We start from the raw sequence: 22723 nt of genomic DNA, 5'->3' as shown, positions 1-22723 counted from the left end.
TTCCCAAAGGGTTTCTTATTGTTTTCTCTTTTGCTGTAACTTACTTGAAGAGTACTTCATTAAATGTGCAGGAGGCTAATTAAAAAACATTTTTTTTCTTAGTAAATTGTGTTTTATATGACATAACTCTGAAGTAGCCTTCTGCAAGCTGCCAGGCTGTACCCTACCACCCTAATTAGCAACTGTTTTGGAATTCCTCCTTAAAAACATATGTTCTGAGTGACCTGAGGCCTCAGCATGCCCTTCTGTCTGCCCTGCTGTTGTTTATGTCCACGCTGTAAGTGTGGTTAGGATTCATTCAAGAGAATTTGAGATTACTTGGACTTGATAATGTTATGGTCTCAAGGATGCGGGCTTTGTAGCCCAGGCTGTGGCAGCAGCTCTTCTGTCTGTGTGGAAATAGATGGTGATGTGGGACCACGGTTCCCAGGTTTGGCAGCTGGGGCACTTGCCACAGTGTTTTGCGCGGTTAAATTAAGTTCATCTTAGTGCTGCTGGCTCAGGCCCTGCATTTCCACAGGCTGCGCTGCAGGAATCCGGCCCTTCAGGCGCTAATTACTGGGGATGGTGGTGAGCACGGTAATTAAGTGAATACTCTTAAGAAACATTCAACAAGGCTGTTTGCAGCTTGCAGGCTGGTGCTGTCTCCTGTGCCTTGCAGCCGAGTTCTGCACGCTGCTGCGGTAATGCAGAGGTGTGTTGATGTGGCAAAAAAAAAAAGAAGAAAATGTTATTAAAATAACACAACCTAAATTTTTCCAGATCCACAGAACTTAAAGTTGCACTACACATTCAGGTGTTGTTGTAAGTAATTAATTCTTCAGGGGAGGGTCATGGTCGGATATTAATTGGGTGCTTAAATCTGTTGGATGCAACTTGTGTTTCTTCAGATGTAGATGTAAAAGTTTCCTCTTTCTGAAGAGCTGCTGTTTTCCTATGGTGTTGTAACACTGATTCTGTTCTGCTTGTGTGGTGGTAGCACTGGTGCACAGGCATTAAAACAGTAAGAAGTAATTAATATGCTTATGATGTTACAAGAGACAGTGGAAAAGGCTCTCCAACCTATAGGGCTGTCTTCTCACACATGGTTTCAAATCTGCCTATTGTGTCTTACATAAGATGCAGGGTAGAATGATCAGGAATGTACTGCAGAGCCTCGTATCAGCTTTTTTTAATCCAGGTAGTCTTAAAAAAGGATATTGCAAAGCAAATGCTAGGTTAATTGCCATACATAATTGTATTATAGTGGAGAAAAGAATTGTAACAAGCTTGGGAATTAAAGCCAACCATTTAGCTGGAGGAAGGTCTGATTTCTATGATTTGTTGAATTAATTCAATTTAGTGTAAAATTTTATTTAGCTTGTAAGAGTGCTCATTTTCAGGAACTTTGGTGGGGAATAAAGCAAGACTAAGATGTGGCCAGCTTAAGCAATGCAGACAGTGATGTGTGCTGTGTGAGAGGAGCAGCTTGACAGCATTTAAGTTATGGTAAAAGCAGATAAAATCCAGCTGCTATAGCTAAGAGTTGTTTTGCTCTTTTTTTTTTTTTTAAGGAAGTCAGACCTGTCTCTTTGTCTCGCTGATGATCTGTGGTGCTTAAATACAGTAGTGTGCACCTGTGCTCTCTGACTGCTGTTCCCTGGTGTTCTGCCTCACCTGCTCCTTCTCATGTCTGTCCTGCAGGTGCCAGTGATGGACACATACTCGAAGCTGTCAGTTGCCAATGCGATCTGTCCATGTGATGCCCTGAATTGTTTGCAGTTGCGCAGTCTCATACCTAATGCTGCAGTAGAGACAAGTGGCTTGCAATGGAACTGCATTTGTGTTGAAAACCCTCAGTTGTGTCCTCCTTGGGTTTGCATACCCTTGACTCTGGTGTGCAGTGGCTGCCCCATCCACTCCTTGCATCCTCAGTCCAGCTCCTCCATCTATGAGTGCCAGGAAGGGATTTATGTCATTTCCAAACTTCTTCAGAACACAGCAAAGCTATGGGATGCTCCATCCCTGGAGGTGCTCAAGGCCTGGTTGCATGGGGCCCTGAGTAGCCCCATCTGGTGGGGGCGACCACAGCAAAGGTGTTGGAACTAGATGATCATTGAGGTCCCTTCCAACCTGAGCCATTTTATCACTCTGTGAAGCTGAATAGCAGTGAGGAGAATCATTTCTGTTCCTTACCATCAATTGCACTGAAATGATGTTGTGCTGTGTGAGGATCTCATAAATACCTCTGCTTGAAGTCATTGCCCTCCTATGCCTTGTGCTCTTCCCCTCTGTAATAGCATTGGTATGTTTGTGCTTTGTGTGTTCTTGACTATGTTAGAGCAGTCTGAGCATCAGTCATGTCCTCTGCTTCACTCCTTCTCCCTATGAAAGGGAGAGGGAGATGGCTTATGTTCCCAGTAGCATTTACTTCCTGCTGCTGTATTCTTGACTGTAACTTGCATGGACCTGGTGTTTTCACTCATAGTCTATTTGAATTCACCTTCCTGTGCATTGCCTCATTCTGATATCCTGCAGAACAGTCAGGACTTAATCACTATCTTTGATACTTATATTTTTAAACAACATATCTTCCAGCTTGTTTCTTTTTCTTTATTATTTCTCCTTTTCAGTCGGATCTACCCTTCCTTTCTCTTTTTTCTTTTTTTTTTACCCTTCTCTTTTTTTTGGCCTCAACACAGATTTTTTTTTCCCTTCCATTTAAGGTTTTAGCAGACCTTGAAGGTGGTCAGTGTCTCTTGGACCCAGTACTGAAGTATTTTGGGGCAGTAAATCACCTTTTTGGTTGGCCAAGAACCTAATTCTTTCCTTATGGTGTCAGAATCAGGGTGTGCCTGTGGAAAGGCCTGTAGGTGCACCTTGTGTTCCCATGAGAAATATTCCCCTTGCAGATGACACCAAGTTGGGAGGATGTGTCAAACTGCCTGAGGGTAGGGAGGCCCTTCAGAGGGATTTGGATAGGCTGAACAGCTGGGCTGAGCAAAACGGGATGAGGTTCAATAAGACCAAGTGCCGGGTCCTGCACTTTGGCCACAATAACCCCATGCAATGCTATAGGCTTGGGGCAGAATGGCTTGAAGAATGTAGAGAGGAAAAGGACCTGGGGGTGTTGGTTGATGCTCGGCTTAACGTGAGCCGGCAGTGTGCCCAGGTGGCCAAGAAGGCCAACGGCATCCTGGCCTGTATTAGAAATAGTGTAGCCAGCAGGAGCAGGGAGGTGATCATCCCCCTGTACTCAGCTCTGGTACGGCCGCACCTCGAGTACTGTGTTCAGTTTTGGGCCCCTCACTACAAGAAGGACATTGAGGCCCTGGAGCGTGTTCAGAGAAGGGCAAGAAAACTGGTTAGGGGTCTGGAGCACAAGTCTTATGAAGAGCTGCTGAGGGAGCTGGGATTGTTTAGTCTGGAGAAGAGGAGGCTCAGAGGAGACCTTATTGCACTCTGCCACTTCCTGAAGGGGGGTTGTGGTGAGGAGGGGGTGGGCCTCTTCTCCCTGATTAATAACGACAGGACGAGAGGGAATGGCCACAAGTTGTACCAGGGAAGATTTAGATTAGATTTGAGGAAATATTTTTTCTCAGCAAGAGTGGTCAGGCACTGGAATGGCCTGCCTAGGGAGGTGGTTGAGGCACCATCCCTAGCGCTGTTCAAGAAGCATTTAGATGAGGTGCTAAGGGATTTGATTTAGTAGTTGGGTAGGGATGGTGATAGGAGGGTGGTTGGACTAGATGGTCTTGTAGGTCCTTTCCAACCTTATGAACCTATGAACCTATTTACTTAATTTCATCTGTGTGAAAACTCTAGCATTTACCTGGTCTGGTGCTTATAATGCATGGGGATCTCCCATATGGTTTCTCCTCCAAGTGCCTTTGGTTGCAGATGCCTTAGGTGCATGGAAAACCTCCATGTCCCTCTCAATGCCTTGCTTTTAACTTAGACTGCTTTGCATTTAGGACCAGTGCACATGTCTGAAGGTCACCTGGCTGCAGTGACCTGCATTTTTCTGCTTGATTATGCCATGAGGATGCTTTGTCATCTAGGTAAACTGTACTGCTGTAGTGGTTTTGCAGCACAGGTGAAGCACTTAGTGATTGACATCTCTGTAGATGATTGAGTTGTTTTCATAATGAAAATAACAAAGCAGTTGTACTAGTCTGGGACCAGACCACCGGGGACAAATCCAAGTCTATTGGCCTTGACTGTGTGAAAGTTTGACCAAAGCACACGGTGCTGTTGAAAATTCATCATGCTGACATGGACTTGAATGCTAATAAGGGAACAGTAAATGGCAAGATGCTTAAAGATAATGTTACTGCCTAGTAACAATGAGTGCTGGAGGGAAGATGAAAAACAGCAGCATAGAAAACTGCACACCTGCTTTCAACAGTGAGAGTTGCTTGTGCTGAGAATTTTTCACACAGTGAGCGTACACATGCTAAATGCTTGTTTTAGAGTGTTATGTGCTGTTAGCTTCGATTTCCTTGTGCATACAAGTGTTATTTTGGAAACAACTGTTAAAGGGCACTTTCCCCCGCTGGTTTATTTAACAGAAGGACCTAACCACTGCTAAGCAAAATAATACTAATAATGATTCTGAAGTAGCTTGTGCAATGAGAGGCAAATAGAAAAGCACAGAGATGGAGGAGAATCAATCCCTTTTCCAGGGGCGATATCCAGTTTTCTGCTGTTGGCTAGTGGGAACAATGCACATGGATTTATAAAAAAGGATGTCTGTGTGGGAGCACATCTTTTGGGCTTACTTTGCTGGAGACTCAACAAGTGAGTTAGAAAAAAATCTACCTGTACTGTCCTGTTCATCTCTGTCTTCATGTTGCCCAAAGACCAGACATCACAGTTTCATGTTTTGTTTCATTTCAGAACACAGCAAGATCAAAAGAATAATAAAGGCTTCTATAGGTACATCAGCTGGAAAAGGAAAGTCCAGGAGGGCATATGTCCCCTAGTGAGTAGCACAGGTAGGCTGGTGCCAACAGACATGGAGCAGGCTGAGCTGCTTTTTGCCTAAGTCTTCACTAGCAACTGCTCTACACACAGTCTTGAGCGAATAGTTCAGAATGTGAGAGCTGGGGGAGTGATGTCCCTTCTGATGGAAGATCAGGTTCCCAACCATCTGATGAATCTGAACATTTCTAAGTCTGTAGGTCCCAATGAGATCATAGAATCACAAAGGTTGGAAAAGGCCTGCAGTATCATCGAGTCTTGTCTGTCCACCTATCACTAATAGTTCTCACTAAACCATGTTCTTCAACACAACATCTAAACATCCCTTGAATACCTCCAGGGTCGGGGCCTTTACCACCTCCCTGGGAGATGCATTCCAGAGACCTCAGGAATTTGGCTGATGTAGCCACCAAGTCACTCTTGATGATATTTGGAAAGTCACGGTGGTCAGGTGAATTTCTTAGTGACTGGAAAAGGCAATGTCACACCCATTTTTAAAAAGGGTAGAAAAGGAGCCCATAACAACCTATTGATGTATAGCAAATCTGAGCGTGAAGTCTTGCACCTGGGTCATGACAACCCCAACTATCAGTACAAGCTGAGGGATGTAGGGATGGAGCACAACCCTACCAAAAAAGACCTGGGAGTACTAGCTGATGGCAAGCCAGCAGTGTGCACTTGCAACCTGGAAAGCCAGCTGTGGATGTCCCTGTTCATTGCAGTGGAACTGGACTAGGTAACCTTTAAAGATCCCTTTCAACTCAGAAAATTCTATGACAAATTTCCAAACAAGTTTAATTCTTTGCCAAAAGGAAACAAGTTCAGAGGTTTTTGAGGCACTGTAGACTTAAACTTTGTATACGTGTTGAATGGAGTTTTTCCAAAGAGCTGAAATAAAATTTGAAGCCTCCTGTTCCAAAACAAACTAAGATGAGATGCATCGATCTTCCCGATACATTGAACAAGTTTTAAGATGCAGTGTCAAACTCAGTACCTTTGTGCAGAGGTGTCAGGTTCTGAAAATGCCCAGCAGAAAGCCCTGCCAGTTGCTGTGTGAGTTATCCAGTCTTGGGGATCATTCACCTTGAGGGTGAATAACTACTCCATTTCAATCTTGATTATTTTTTTTTTCCAAGTGTTGTTCCTTAGCTGAAGTTTGAGCCAAAGGGTACTTACGCAATGTGACCAGTGAGCTAGAAGTATGCTGCAGAAGAGCTCAGGCACATCAGTGAGCTGCTTTTTTTTTTGTCTCTTTTGCTTGCCTGCATTGTCCATCTAGAACCCACAGGAGTTTATCAAGTGCAGTATTTCATACTGCTGTTGCTGCATGGGGATCAGAGGCTGAAAAGTTGCTGTTCTCCTGGGGATGCTGTATATATGTGTGTTTTCAGTGCTCTTATTTGTGCAGAAGCTCATTCCTTGTTGCTGTGTTGCTGCAGGGAGGGAACCGACTCTCCTATATCATGGAAAGTCCACGTGCAGCAACTGGGAGAACGAAAGCTCATGTTGGCAGCTTGACTTCTCTCTTGTCCAGGAATCTTTATCTGCTCCTTTCTCACTGCAGTTCTTGAGGTGATATATTTTGTTCACAGACACGTTTTGGTGCTGGAGCTGTTTCAATGTGGGGTTGAGCATTAGCCACTCACAATCCTTACTTCACTCTGGACCCTGGATTTCTGCTGCAAGTCCCATTCTTCTGGAGAGCATCGCTCTTTTGTAGCACCTGCAGGCAACAAACAATTCAGATGATTGTCATGTGAAAATTAGAGATGACTGAAGGGAAATGAGGTTTGCAAGGTTTGGCAAGGATGAACTACTTTAATATTCAGGTGCTATCTTTGTGTAGTAAGTTATGTACATGCATTCAGACAGTCCTTTGCAGAACTCCTGCTTACTTCTCAAGGGAAACCTGTGGATGAGCAACCCCCTATGCACCTGCATCCAGAGGGGCAGGTGAGTTGGTAGAGCTCGGTTTGGGGGTGTTCACTACCACCTGCATTAAATACATCTGTTCACCAAGGAAATGGAATAAAGCAAAGCTGCTGTAGGAAGGCATCAAGATGTACAGCGCATCCTTGGAAAGAAAGGAATCAAATCCCCAACCCGTACAGTCATCAAGTATTTGCACAGACATGCATCACTTGAGCAGTTCTGTGGGTCTGCATTATACTGAGCTGTAGAGCAGTGCTGTATGTTTGAGGGAGATTAAAAAAGAAAAAAATTAAGCTCTTCATATCTAAGAAGTGAAGTGTTTATTCCCGGGAAATACAGAGAAAGCCTTCAGAAATGTTGATCTCATTTTGGCATTGAGTTTTCGGGTTTGGAGTGAAAACAATAGCTTTGTTGTTACTTAAAAAAAAACAACCAAACAAAAACTCACCAGGCAAAGGTTGGTTTTTATAATAGGAAGCAGTAATCATTTTCACAGCTTTGTGCATAGTGTTTTTAGAAGAAATAACACAAAAGCAATATCTTCTTGGCACTGGTGACCTTGCAGGCAAAGCTCTTTCTGTGGCTTATGGATGATTAATGGAGCACATGTTCATACCAGCTCTTTGCAGAGGGCAGGGGGTCCATTCCTCTTCGCAGTATTCCTTTTGTCCATTTGAGTACTGTACTATGAGAAGCATGATTTCAGAAAGGATGTGAACGTAGAAGCTAGATGAACTGATTTGCTTAAGCCATGGATGGGGTGCCATCTTTTCTGTCAGCTGTTGGTGTAAACATCACATGGGTCTTTGAGACTTTCTGCTTGTGGACAGCATCTTATCATAGAACTATAGAATCATTAAGATTAGAAAAGACTTCTAAGATCACCGAGTCCAACTATCGACCCATTTTCACCATGCTCTCTTAGCCATGTCCCTTAGTGCCACATCTCCACATTTCTTGAGCACCTACTGGGACAGTGAGTCCACCACATCCCTGGGCAGCTTGTTCCAATAACTTACTGCCCTTTTTGAGATACTTTTCCTAATATCCAACCTGAACCTATCCTGGCACAAGCTGAAACTATCATTTCTCTTCTGGGGAGCAGAGGCCAAGCTCCACCTTTCCATAACATCCTTTCAGTTGGAGAGAGCAATAACGTTACCCCTGGGCCTTCTGTTCTCCAGACTGAACCATCTCAGTTCTCTCAGTTGCTCCTCGTAAGACCTGTGCTCCAGACCCCACACAGCTTCTCTGTCCTTCTCTGTACATACTCTAGAAGAAAGCCCTTCTTGTACTGAGAGGCCCAGCACTGAATGCTGCACTTGAGGTGAGGCCTCACCAGATCCTACTACAGAGGGACGTTCACCTCCTTGCTCCTGCTGGCTGTGCTATGTCTGATGCAAGGCAGGATGCTGCTGGCCTTCTTGGCCACCTGGGCACACTGCTGGCACATGTTCAGCAGCTCATCTTGGAGGACCCAGGAACCTGTTGCCTACCAGGGTTTTTGAAGCCATCTACGTTTCCATCTCAGGATGGGTTTGCAGCTGGAGGTATCTCAGCTCTTAGGGTGCATGAAGAAGATGAGTCTACAGGGGACTAGGCACAGAGGACAAACATCAATGTATATTAAGTTTTTCTGGGGTTGCAGGGAAAAATCAGTTGCCTTTGCAGGTATTCCAGACTAACAGAGAGGGGAGCAGTGAAACTGACGTTTCAGAGCAAAGACAGATACTGTTTTGTGGTACTGTACTCCTCATTGTGTTCTCATGAGGCTCTATCTCCTACCTTTTCTTTTTTGTCTTATTTACTGTGCTCTCTGATTTCCCCTCTAGACTTGCTATTGCCGTCCAGGCCTATCCACTTTATCCTTTAAATTCAAGGGAATCAGTGATAGCAGGCTTCACTGTCCTTCCTGACAAAAAAGGAGCTACTGCAGGCATTTCCTCATGGTACTAAGTCTGAAGAAGTTCACCTATGTTTCACTCATCACCACTTTGTTTCCAGTAGCAGGCGCATGCCGTTGTGCCAACGCATGAGGAAGTTGCTGTCATCTCGACATGCCTGTCCTGCTGCTGCTGAGCTGTTTGCAGTCCTCCTAGTCCTGGAACATAAGGCAGTAGAATAGCTAACGCAGTGCACTTCATTAGCAGCTGCTATTTGTTGAGCCCTCCTAAGCTGTTCTCCACGGAGTTTCCTGCTGTTTTATTCTTGTCAGCAAAAAAACAGAGTGGAAATCTACTCTTCCAGTTGTCACTGGTTTGTCTCCGTTTGGGTTAATTTGCAAGGGAAGTTGGCAAGCTTTGGAAGATCATTGTTAAAGCAGAATGTGGCTTGCTTTTGGACACTGAATTCCTGGTAGCACGTGCCATCACCCCAAGGCAGGGTTTGCATAGGAGGTACAGGAGTCCTAATAATTTGGGCATCCTTGCTATATTTGCTAGGGTCTCACAGTGCATTCCTTGTGCTTGGGTATGCTCTTCTGGCTGTAAACTTCTTGTCGTGGTGTCTGCTTCTCATGGTGTGTTTTCGTTCCCTACAAGGTTGGAGTTGTTTTAGGATGGTGGTCAAAATATCCCATCTCCTTCCCTCTCATTTTCCACCACCTGCTGTGGCCATAGGGACTTAGCAAGAGGCTGCATGCTTTCAGGCACAGGTATTCAACAAAACAGAAGCTAGAAAAAAGAAATGTTTGTTGTATGTTGTGCAAGGTCTATTTTCTGCACCAAAACCTGCAGCTTTTACTCGAACTGTCTCCCTAAGTGCTTCCCTTTCTTGAGTAGCCCTGGGCATGTGGGTATTGAGAGTGACAGAAATCCATCATTGACTCGTAATTGCCCCCTTGGCACGGCAGCTCGTGTCTGGCAGCAGGCAACCCGCTCTCGAGCCTTGAGCATGGATGTGTATCGCAGCAAACAGACCTGAGTGCAGAGTGGGAGAGGCAAGTACTGGGGGAAGGCTCTTGGTTCTCAGGTTTGCGTGCTGCTTTCCTTGCTGCCTCCGCTTCCTTTCTGTAACTTAATTCAATACTCAATGTTCAAATTTCTTTATTTAAAGTATGTTCTTGTAAACTTCAAATGTGCCAGACAAGCACTGGAATGTATTTTTCCAAGCATCAGGCTAAAGATGAATTTTTCTATGATCGCCCTAGAAATAAATGATGGGCTGGTTTAAAAATGCATCAGGAATATGTAATTTATTAATGTGCTGAATCAGCTGCCTCTGCAGCATACTCTTGAGTGGCATTTTGACTACAAATTTATATAAAATCATGTATACTCTCATTCAGTTCCTTCCTATTAGCAAGAATGTCTTCAAGTTGACCGTGATGTGAAATTATTGCAGTTATTTATGCACTGACCGCTCAGTGCAACCATGTAGTTATTTGATCCTTTTGCCAAAGGAAAGTATTCCTCATGTAATCATCTGGAGATGGGAGCATATGGCACTTTCTATTCATTTCAGAGAAATGGATCACCCTCTTATTTCTCCAGGAGCTTTTGTCACAGGTGCTGTGTTGTCTGGAAAAAAAACAAACCTGGTTGGCTCAGAGCCTTTTATTTCACAGAGCTGATTTTCTGAGGTGTTGGTGCACAGATTTCTCTTCTATTCATCCATTCCCTTGAAAATCTCTAGTAGCTAAACTTCTGTTGTCTTCTCTGTTTGCCTGCAAGTGAGTAACACCATTTTCTTTTTTGACTGTCTGGATTTCTTTCTCTGCACTTGCAGATGGAGAACAAAGAAAAAAAGCAGAGAACTCAATCCAGCAAATAGCTACAATACATCAATTGTTGCCAGATTAAAAATCTCTCTGTATCTGCAAATAATAACCAGAAAAATAAGAGATGTTACTGTAGGATCCTTTCGTATCTGTAGGAAAGTTCCCAGCAAGTTTTCTAATATAACAAATTGTTTTGGTTGGGCTTTGTTTTGTTTTTCCCAATTTTAAATCAGGAAATGCATTTTCCTTGCTTCTTAACAAATTCAGTGTCAGAACAGTACAGAGATGTGAAGAGAACTGCACACGGTCACAGCTTGTGGTGGGTGCCAGCCTTTAATTCACGTGGTCTGAGGTGACAGGTTCAACTGCGTGCCTCTTTTTGGTACAGACTGGCCAAGTAATGCATGGTTTGGATGCTTTTAATAGATAATGAAAGCTGTAAAAAGCTCTTCTAGTACATATGTTGCAATAAGTACTTGAGGATCACAGATGCCCATCTTGCTTTTAACTAGGCAAAGTTGTGAAACTATGTGTTTCTATTGCCGGCTCTCTAATTGCATTAGTAGAACGAGCTGTCTCTTTTCCTAAGAGCATAAACTGGATGGAATACTCACAATTAATTAGAAGGCCAGAAATAGTAGCTGGGAACCACAGGGCAAGCTGATCCATTTTGTGTCCCAAGGGAAGAAGGTGCCCACGCAGCTTGTAGTTAGCTGCCGATGGCTGGAAGTGTTTGTACCCACTTCAGTCCTGCTGCCCTGCCCTTCTCCGTTGTGTTTTCATCCTCCTCAGCTAAGTTCCCCTTCTCCCAAGAATATTCTCCATATTTGTGCAGCCTAGCAGAGGCGCAGCTCAACACTTTTGCACTGAAGCCATCGATGGCTGGTGACCGCCTGGATGTTCTGCCCAAATTTTGAGTCTCACTGGCCACTGGCCACAATAGTTGGCATGTCATAAGTCACACTTGTGACATCCCAGTGTGCATCCCAAGCACTTGGAGATGCTGGTGATGCTGTTCTACTTGCAAATGCATGAGGCTGCTTGCTGCAACTAGCAAGGGATGAAGGTGATCTGAAAAAGCAGCCTCTGGAAGGAAAGCTCTTGGTTTTGGAGAGAACTTGTTTGTTTATTTCTCTCCATTTTCACACAGAGTAATTGGAAAGTATCACCAGAAAGCTCTCTGACACGTGTGATTAAGGCATTGCATGAATTGTCAGTGAATGGCTGCAGCCCTTTGACTATTCTCCTGTGGTTTGTTCTTAGATGAATGCTGCCTTATGAGTTAAAAAGGAGAGATGCAATCCAAACATGATGACAACATCTGTATGTTTCTAAGGACGGATTTTTGGTGAAAGCTAAATTTCCAAACTCTGACCAGGTATTTCAGTCCTGCCATTGTGGGCAGAAGGGAGCCCAGGTTTGACTGTGCTCCGCATGCTGTTCCTCAAACAGCTTTGCCTTCGTCTCTGCTACAGAGTGCTTGCTGTGTTTTGGTAAGAGAGTTGAATCCACTGCCTTGCTGGGGCATTGCTCAGCTATAAAACATCCATGTTTGTCCCTGTGCAACTCACAAGCAAGAGTATCAGCCCTGCAAATAGCAAGTAGTTTGCGGTAATATGTGTGGCTTGCACAAGAAGATAGCTTGCTCACTTATTTGAACTATCTTTGCAACAGGGGAGTCTGTGTGATTCAGACCCAGCTTCTCTTGTTTTGCTGCTGTTGAAATGTTCTGTTTATAGATGGTAGAGAGCATCGAATTTGGGGTACTTTGCTTCGACTCCGATTCTGAAGCATAGTATAACCAGCAACAGGCCTCAGACATTTGTTTTAGTTTTAGCATGCTATTCAACATTCTGTATTTTAAAGAGCATCCATTGAAATTATCAATTTAAAGCACACTTTCTTCCTTGAAAAAAAGCACACTGACCTTATCATTAAAATAAAGGCTGCTAATTTGTTTTCCTGACAGAAAATTAAAGCTTTCCATTTTTTAATTTTTTTCTTTTGATCTGGAATTGAATTTCTCTGAGAATTTTGTTTCAGCTAATTACGGTTTTTTTTTCCCCCACTCCACTCTGCATGAAGACCTGAGTATGCCTTACTAGAATATTAAAATGCTGTCCTTGTGGGGAGGAAAGTTGGATTTGGGGATTTAGCGGGGCTGCTGCTGCCAACATCTAGGCATGCTGCGGGTAAGTGAAGCAACAACAGAACTCTGTGCACCAGTGAGATGCCAAAGGCCCCCTCATCACTTGCTTTCTTCATTGTTTGTTTGTTAACAGCATTCATTAAACCATCATTTTTTCAGAAGCAGCACAGTGATACAAGTGAATGGATCTGAAAGCTCATTTCAAACAGTGCCTGGGGGGGGAAGGCTGGTGGAGCCCTGAGCTGAAGCATGGCAGCTGGAGTTGGGTAGAACTTTCCAGTGTTTTTGAATGCAAGGTTAAATTTTGTGAATGAAACTCATTCAGGCTTCCAGATCAACCCTGATGGTGTGAATAACTAATGTAGCTGGTTTTTCAGGCAGGAAATGAGAGCATTATTGTGGAACGATGGGTATGTGTGACTGTGAGAGAGTATTTTTCTTGCTGGCTGTGTAAATAAGAAGCACCAACGCTCAGTTTTCTTTTGTTTTTCATGGCTGTATCTCGCGATCAATTCTTCGGTGGTGCTTTCTAGCTGGGCCATATGAGGATCGATACGTCTGAATATTCTGTGCACCAAAAGAGAAAAAAGTGAATTATTGATAGCTCTTAGTAAGCATTACTATACCTTTTCATCTCCGTTGGGCATTGCTGGTGCTCTTCCTGGTGACTAGCTGCAGTTACGTGTTTTGATTCAGCAACTTCTGCCCCTGTTTGCATTTAGCAGGTAATCCAGATGGTAAAGGAGCAGGGATTGGTATCTCCCCCTAATGAGACCAAGAGAACAAAAAGATGTTTTCAATGTTGAATCCAATAAATGTCAAACCTGTGGCAAATCCAAGCACACCAAAGTCTTAATAAAACACAGCAGGGGAACAAGTAACCCAAATGTACTCTTCCTAATGATTCTTCAACAAAACTGCTCTTTATGTTGCTCAAAGCTGGCATTTGATGGAGCATTAGAGGACAGTTGGCTGTTGCCAGTTTACCATTGCTGTCTGCATGAATCAAAAAGAAAAAGCAAGTGTGTGCTTCTGCAAGAGAGGTGAAATCTTTTGCAAGCAACAGATTCTGCACACTTTCAGTTGTTCTTTATTTTTTTAATAATTAATTGTAAGCTGCTGTTTTTGCTGGAAGCTGAAACACTGTTGGGTTCTAATTATGACTTTCCCCCCTCGTTTGGCTGTTCAGCAGCCTTCACTCCTTTCACCCATTACTGCTAAGTGGTTTTGAAGTGCGTCTTTCCCACCTTCATTTACAAAGGCAGATCATTTTGCTTGATGAGAAAGGTATCTGTGATTTATTTTTAACAGCCTATAATTTTGTGGGCACAACTTGGCTTACCACTGTGTTCTTCTAACATCGCGCTTTCTGGATATTCTGTAGCAATTTTTCGATGTAAACAGGCATATAATACAAATATTCTCATCTGTGTGTTTTCTGTAATAATCAAGGATTGTATCGAGGGCTTTTTGCCCTCTGAAAGAAAAAAAACAACAAAACCCCACAAAATCCAACAAACTTTCAACACAAATTTGGTTCTCAGCCGTCATTTTGAACCGCTTTGTTTTGCTATGCATCCCTAAGCCATTCATTTAACCTCAATCTCTCTCATTCCTCCTCATCTAGCAGGCTTCGCTCAAGCACTTGACATAAAAACAGGGATTACAGCTTGGTAGGTAGTAACACATAGCAACTGCTTCCAGATTGTTTGATACCATCAAAGCACTGCTGTTAATTTTAGTCCCAGTATGTTCCTTGTTAAGCACATTTTTATTTTTTTTCCTGAATAAAGAGCATAGAAATTGTTAGGTTATTGCAAAACAAGTATTTTAAATGGATTTTTGAAGCTGCAGAGGACAATCCTGTGCTGGTTCAGCATCCGCTTGGAGACCACCAGTGGTGGCATGACTCTGCTTTGTGCTGCTATGATTGAGGTTACAGTTAGGACCAGAACTGAAAATGAGATGTCAGCTCCTACCGTGGCACATCTTCAGTTGGTCAGATGCAGAGAGACATTTTTAATCCCACTGGGTCCTGAAATACACTAAAATGTGTAGCTTCTGGTGGCATCTTCATGGGAACACCAGAGCACAAAAGTATTTAACTGATGCCTTACCTTGGCTGGTGCAGCTGATGGAAAGGGTTGCATAAAACCTCCCTGCTTTTTGCTGTAATGAGTTACTCTCAATGTCGATTGCAGCTCAGTACCTACAGTGAGCCTGGAACGTGGTGGCAGTTTGCTTTTCAGAAACAAGGAATTAATGAAGAGATGTTTTTGCCAGCGCAGCCAAGTACATTCAACTCTCCAAGGCAAGCACTTCATTAAGACTCAAGTCTTCCATGTGCAAGGACCCAGTGTGCTCAGGCTTACCAGTTGGTGCAAGAGCTCTGAAGACTTTTTCTGCATGTCCCCATTAAGGAATTTCCACCTTGATACTCGTATGGAGAAGAAATCAGAACATTTTCTCTTCCTGTATTTTTGGCAGCTGTCAATGCAAACCATGTATCTCCTCTGCTGAAGCAACATTTTGCTTCTTGACCATGAGAATACCTAATGATCCCAATGAGGACTGGTGTGCTCTGGGTTGAGGCCACAGGGGCATCTATTTGCATCAGGTCCTGCTGATTTTAACTGAAAAAAAAATCTACCAAGCCTTTCAATATCTGTGGTGATCAGGTGTGTTTCTGAGTGTGGGCCCCCCAGCTGTGCTCAGGAAGTCTTTCCTGATAGCGTTATCGCAAAAGAAACGATGCACATTGCATACATGCCCCTTAGTCTTATTTGTTTTTGTTATTAAGCTTATTTAGGTATTGTGGGGTAAATAACTTCCAAGGATGGTACTTCACAAAGAAATAGTATAGATGATGGTATATTTTGAGCAGTTCTGTTATAGACAGGATGCAAATAATACAAAAGAGAGAATAGCTCACCTTCAAGATGGCAAGGCTCACAGGGGACTCCATTAAGAGATCCTTCCCTGGTGGTGGTCAGCCCTTAAATGGGGTTTGGGAGAGGTGGAGCCAGGCTCCACCCCTTCCAATCACACAGGTATATCACCTCCACCTGTGGCCCCATGGCTGACTCGGTGCTCACCTTGGGTGACCAATCAGTGGTTCAGGCTGTGATTCAGCAGTTCCTATGTGGGTATATACATGACAAAGTTTGTCCAAGATAGTTTCAAAAAAAAAAACAAAAACCAAAACCCTTGTCTCCTGGAGGGCTTTCACAGTTATGTGTTTCAGTGTAGGTGGAAGGAGATCTGAACTTAAATGTATCATTAGTTAAGGAAGAAAAATGATTATTTCTGGCCAGGGGTATGCAGCAGGCTTGTTATTTCAAGCTGTCTTTCTTTTGAGAAGCTAATAGTGTTATTTTTAGTAGCTTTTCGAGTAAATGCAATGATCAGTTTGATTGGAAATGGATTTGGTTATATTCCAGCTGGTCTGGCCAGGGAAGCTTGAGTGTTAGCAGGAGAGCTGGTGAGCACACAGCCTGTGCTGTGTTTCCTAGGTGTGGTGTGAGCATCTTTTATACAAGGGAACATCACGTATGTGCTTCCTTCCTTTATTTCCCCCTCTGTGAGAGCCTGTGTGATGCTTGAATGCACTTTGCATTTGTTGTGAAGATGGGTGCTTCCTATGTGACTCTCACGGTTGTGACCCCAGCTCGGGCCCTGCAGAGCTGTGGACACTATAGAGCTGTAAGGAGTTGGTTTTGGTTTATTGGCTTTGAAAGCTGTAGTAAACTCTTAACTTGTGAGAATAGCAGAAGGCATATAAAGGCATCTCAAGACAGTAGTTAGAGGGAATTGTTGCAGGAGGTCTTTAGGTTGCTTTGCAGCCTGGAATATGTTATCCTGGCAAGGCAAAATAGTATTTTTAGTACTGTTTTCTAAATCTTCCAGATCAGAAAAATCTCATTTTCTTTGTTCTATGCAAAGAGAAGTAATAGTAGCGTGTAATAGCATTTTATGTGAATGCAGACTTGAAACAGAGTGAAGTTCTGTTCTGCACAGTAGGAATTTTTAACTCTCCTTCTGCTTTGTATTAAGCACCATCAGACAGTGTAGCTTCTGTTTCAGAATGGTACTTCTTTCCTTTTCCTTTGTGCTTGCTAACAAACAGGACACTTTTGGTGAGTTTGAAAGGACATGGCATCTCTGCTTAAGCTTGCAACTAACCTGTGTTGGCAGCCCATGCGGCTTGCCCTGTGCTTGTGATAGTCGATTCTTTGGTGTATTGAAAGGCTTTTGGTGTGATGTGGTCGTGAGAGAGGGAGAAAGGAGATGGTTTGGTGGGAAAGCTCTTTTTTTTAACATGTACTTATTCAAAATATGCATTTGAGGGTAGAGCCTTATTCTCTTGAATAACATCAATAATAAACCATTAAGGCGACCAAGTTATTAGCTTTTAAAAATAAGCTTAGCTCTTCTGGATCTGCTTTGCAGTGCTGTGTTTGGGGGTAATTCAGTTGTTCAGCCGGCTATGACAAGCACGTTATTCTTGTGTGTGGATGCCTAGGAGCATAGGTGAATGCCTGCCTGCCATCTGCAACTTCACCTACGTGGGTTTTAATTAGCAGTGCTGCTTGGGATGGGCTTTCTTCCTACACGAATCTTCGGAAGGAAGCTGAGCGTGTTTCAATGTCCATGGAAGATTTTTCCCCACTTCCTCAGGCACCTGTTGCTGAAGAAGGCATTAATACAGACAGTGACTGCCTCTGGTGACAGCATTTAGTCCTAACAAGCTCAAATGAGTAGGAAATGCTGGACAGCTTTAGCAATTGCCAGCTCTAGACTGGCCAAGAAATGTGAGTTAGCATCATCTATATTTCAAAAAGTACCAAGGGACCCTTAATGAGGCATTAACCTCTTCTCTCATCCTGCAAACAGCTCTTCCCAGCAGTGCTGCCAGTGCCCAGCTGCTGTGGGGCAAACCTAAAGGGACGCGGCCAGTTTGCTGATTTAACAATGCCATGCCCTGCAGAACACGGGCTGCTCAGAAGGCAGCAGCTCCTTTCCTTGTGGGATGGATTGTTTGTTGTGTCTTTGCTGCTGGTGCTCTCTGCGAGGAAACCTAGTATCCATCTGTCCGGGTTATTACATTACCTCCATGTACCATAGCAAACTAATTTCAGCATAAAAAGCCCTGAGGCTCGAACACAGAGGATTTCAAGTACTGCTTTAAGTTACATTAGACTCATTAGTAATGTGTTTGCTTCTCCTCCTCTACCTCTTTCGAGCAGCACTTGATGCGAAAGGCAGGCCTTGCTGGCACTGATAGTACCTCAAAGTCTTTATGGTAATGTCTAGGCTTCCCACTGCCTATTTATCTAAAATCTGATAGCAAAGCAAGGAGGAGAGACTTAGCATTTCTTACTTGAGAAGGTGGGTTTGGATATCTTTAGTTCCCAAACCTTCTCACAGCTGACTTAATGCCTTGCCAGCGCTGCTGGAGGATATCATGAGAGATATAAGGAAATAATGCATTTATAATGGAATTTTCACTCTAGGAGATACTTTGTGAGTGCCAACATGCTCTTATGCTCTTCTCCTTTTCTGTCACTCCTTGCCTCTGTAAGAATTCTGTTTTGTTTTGGTTTTTTTTTGGGGGGGGGGGCTGGGGCAGGACAGACCTGCACTGCTGAGACATTTGTCACAGCCCAAATGCAGTCCTGGCAGCACTCGGTACTCTCCACATGCTGAAATCATCATGGAGGGAATTCAAGGCTTCATATACTTGTTCCTTTAGAAGTTGTGCTATCAAAGGTAGTCGTTTTGTGTTGTTTGTGTGATCTCTCTCACTCCCTCCGTTTGCTTCCTTGCTAAGGTCTCGTTACTGAGCACAGAGAACATCAAAGCTGGGGACTGACACTTGCTAAGCAGACCCAACAGTACTGCAGGAGAGGTTTTCTCCAAATATGAGTTTTCTTTTTCTTCTTCAAAGAGCAAATGGATGCCCTCAGTCATAGTTAATCTCACTTTAGATCAGAATGAAGAAAGAGTGATTTTAACGCCTTTTGATGAAGCCTGGAGTGTTTGCTTCCTCTAGCTGGCTGAGAGTTGGGCATCGCAGTGGAACAGTGTCAGGAAACAGGTGAAAACTGTGGATGCAATAGCAAAATGGGTGTATGTCTTCACATTGAAGATATTTCTTCTTCTGTAGCGTTCACGCGCTGCAAATCAAAGTCCTTTGCATTTGGAGTCGCTTTCAGCAGCATTATGTAAATGTTGGAAGAAACCTGGCAGGCCACAAAGGCTTTTAGGAACTTCCACGTAGTACTGCAGTACTGTTCTCACAAGATTCACTTTGATTAAATGCCTGGCCTTCCCATTTAGGGGACTGCCCTGCCCTCTCATTCACATTTGGTTTGTATGAATTAATCACCCATTTTGTCGTGCTGAGGTAATGAAGCTGAAGCTTGAAGCGAGGAGTGGGATAATGATGGTCCTGTTTTGCCCTTAAGATATGCCAAATGCACAATTGCCCAGCACCACCTTCAAAGGAAAAAAGAACCTGAAGGGCAGATGAAAGCTCCTTCATGAGCTGCTGTGAAAAGCGCTGAGCAAAATGAACATCTATGGGTTGTGAAGTTATGGCAAGGATTTCAAGCATTAATATTTTAGTGCTAGGTGATCTGCAGAAAGCTTGTGAAGGCTGAGATTATCTGTTGGGAGCCCAGGATGGCAGGCACAGCTGCCTGATGAGCTGGCAGAGGAAATTAAAGGGAGAATCCTTAGGATCAGACAAGGAAATGGGTGCCTGGGATGAGGCTGAGCTTCTAGGTGGGGAACTGGAGGACTGAAGGAAAAGAAATCTAGTGCTCAAAATGAATTATTTCTATGAAGTGCTTCTTTCAACGCAGTTGATGAGTTTTCTTTTTCATTTAGCTTCTGAAACGCTTTTCTGCAGAGGGGATCTTTGGCAGGTTGACAGTCACTCAAAGACTCCTGCTGTGATGTGCCATTGTAGCCCACACTTAAATTAGTAGCGTCCCAATCACACACCTTAATTACACTTTAAACCATTATTAACATTCATCAAAAATAAATGTCTCTTCAGCGTTAAAGTTGCCTTAAATTGCTGCTGGACAACCTAGAGATTCTTTCTGAGTCTCAGTATGGTTTTGCTATGCTTTACAGTGTGAAAAAATGCAGGCTTGAAATGCTGTGACTTCATTCTGGTTGTTTTGCATGTCTAATATTAATGCACGGTGGGCGGTTGGACTGCTCTGGTTTTAGAAGCCAGGCAGTTTTGGGCATGACCTGCTGGGACACTGCTTTCTGTTCACATTTCAACCACCACGTTTCCTTCTGTAAACAGTTTGTTACCAGTGTGTGATAAATCAGATAAAGAAGAACCTGCCAGCTTTTAGTATCTTCTCCCATTTTCTGCTCAGAGGTGACTGATCGACTTTGCTTTCCTTATTTTTCCCCTTTTCTCCGCTGTCCCTTGGTAAATTACTAAAACCCAATTTAAGGCTTTATTGAATCACAGTGTTTTAAGGAACTGGGTAAGCCAGGTGCTGAGATGTATACCTTGGGTTGCACTGTGAAGCTTATAGATACCCGGGGAAAAAGAAGAGCTGACCTGTAGTGAATGATGCTTTTGTTTGCTGTATGAGGCAGTAAAATTGCACAGAGAATCTTTTCGTAAAAGGGCATAATGGAGCATGCAGTTCTTAGTGAACGGGTCTTTTTGGAGTTCTTCCTCAGTTGTTCTGGTGTTAATATGAAACAGGACTCCTCTATCCTCATGGAGCAGCTCAAACTTGCCTTCTCTCTGGAGTATAACTGCTCCAACAAATGAGTCTCATGAATTTCATTGCCAGTGCAGTGTGTTCTTCACCTCTGGGCTTTAGTCTCTGCCATCTGCCTCTAACTCTCTGCTATGACTACAGCTTCTCTTAAAGAAACGTTCAAAGAGAAAAAAAAAAAAGACTTTTAATATTAAGTCCTCTTATTAAGTATATATTAAGTCACTCGCTTCCCTAGCGAACGAGGCAGCCCCGTACCACTGCGAGGGTATGTCATCAGAGAAAACTGCCAGAGTCATGACATATACCAGTATGGTTAAACCATGCTCCGTTCATTACCTGAGAGCCTTATTCTTGTAGAGTTTAAGACAGGGGTGTACAGAGAATAGCACGCAATCATTGGCTGAGAGCCTTGGAGAAAAACACTCCCAGCTGTTAACAGCTCTGCAAAACACATCCCGAGGAGGTAACTTTCGATTGTGAGATCGTACTAGTTCTGCAGACTCTCTGCTGAAGGTCAGCTCCGTGAGTCGTCCCAAGCCATGCACTCTTCCTCCAATTAGGGTCTGCCATCCCACAGCTTGAACTCGTTTTCCTCTTCTTCTGGAAGTGTCCTTGGTTCTCAGCCTTCCTTTCTCATGCTGTTTATCCTGTTCCACAGCTTCTGCACTAAATACACCTTCTTTTATTCCCACAATTCCCTCCCCCCCCGTTGTTGTTGTTGTTTTTGTTTGTTTGTTTTTGTTTATCAGCCATATATTAATCTACTACAAAATCATAACACAAATTGCATTAATAAGATAATCACACCTTGTACACAGCAGCCCAACCGCCTGATTTACAGCTTTCTTCATTTTGTGTAACACTTTGTAACAGCGTTGAACAGTTCATTTAGGCTATCACAACTTAGTCAAGGCTTCAGTAGTTAACACACTGAATGTAAGAAGATACAAGGCAATCGTATCGTAATGACAAGAAATACTGTTAAACTTATTGACAAAAGAACAAACATGCTTAAGTTCCTGCAACCTGAAAAAGAGTCACTGAGGGTCCCATTCTGTGTGAATCAGTAACTGATTAGGAAGAATCTTCAATTTTTATATACTGATATAGTGCTTTTTAATGTTCCCTAAGATTTATACAACACGTGCCCTTAAAATCCTCACAGTTACATAATTAATCACCTTTGATTAATAATGGAAGATCAGTGGTGGCACAACCTTATGAAGTTGCTTGTCAGATAGAATTAACATCAGTGGGCAAGCCTCCTGGAGCTAGTGGTATTGCTTTCCTTTGCCAGCTAACATCCTAACTTGGAGAGTGGGGCTGAAGCTTGAGCGGTGCTGTTTCGGGGTACGTTTGGATCTGAGAGACAGGATGTCTCAGGAGCATAGGAAAACAAACTGTGCATTCAGAGCAACACAGAGGGTTAGAGTTTTAGTCAACATGCACTCACACACACACTCATCCATTTTAGACGAGTGTAAGCATGAAACAGAAACATCCTAAGCAAGCGCTACCTACTGACCCTTGAGAAATGGCAAGTTGACAGAGAGGAGAGACAGAAGGAACATGCTGGCGGTGGATGCAATAGGCAGTGCCAGCAGGGTGTCCCCTGCTTCAAGGTGCACTTTTCCTTTCTCACCCATCACAGATTCTCTCCTGCTTTTACTCTTCTCAGGGTATGCAGTTTTTTCCATTTGTACACTGCATCCGCATGGCCAGTGCGTGATAGAGCCCAAGTGGAACACCTGCTTGCAAAACAGAATGACCTACTGAAGTCAGCTCTCTCTAAAAATACTTATAAATATCAGTTGCCTTAAAACTATCAGAATACTCTGTTCCTTCCCAAGATCGCTCTTCTGTCAGGGGCCTTTAGGTCCCTGATATAGGTGCTAATTGAAAGAAGCAGTGAACTTAAATATCTGTTGGGCAATATTCAAGCATTCTCTATTAAAATCGTGTGTTGAATTGAAGTAAGATAGTGTGTGCCTTTGTCTCAAGTGATGCATAGTCATATTTTTTAAATTCTGATTAGTGGATGAAAGAGAGTGAATCGTTCTATAGTATAGGGTTAACCCTTTGTCTGGGATTCCTTTCCAGGTTCTGTCTTGACAAACTAAGAAAAGGCTCACTGATAGGCTAAAAACATCATAACCAATGATGAAAGGATAAAACTAAATTAAAAAGGTTATTTCCATGGAT

At 43.3% G+C, this 22723-nt stretch overlaps 1 protein-coding gene across 2 annotated transcripts in view; it reads left to right on the top strand.

Annotated features, from left to right (window-relative positions):
- Window positions 1-22723, top strand: part of PRKG1 (protein kinase cGMP-dependent 1) — a 406800-nt gene that overhangs the window by 98285 nt on the left and 285792 nt on the right. The gene's annotated exons all lie outside the window — the stretch shown is intronic.

Source organism: Cyrtonyx montezumae, unplaced genomic scaffold (assembly GCF_038088225.1).
Source record: "Cyrtonyx montezumae isolate F1298 unplaced genomic scaffold, pur_monq_1.0 scaffold_4, whole genome shotgun sequence".
In the NCBI taxonomy this organism is placed as follows: domain Eukaryota; kingdom Metazoa; phylum Chordata; class Aves; order Galliformes; family Odontophoridae; genus Cyrtonyx; species Cyrtonyx montezumae.
This window is presented reverse-complemented; position numbering and strand designations above follow the sequence as displayed.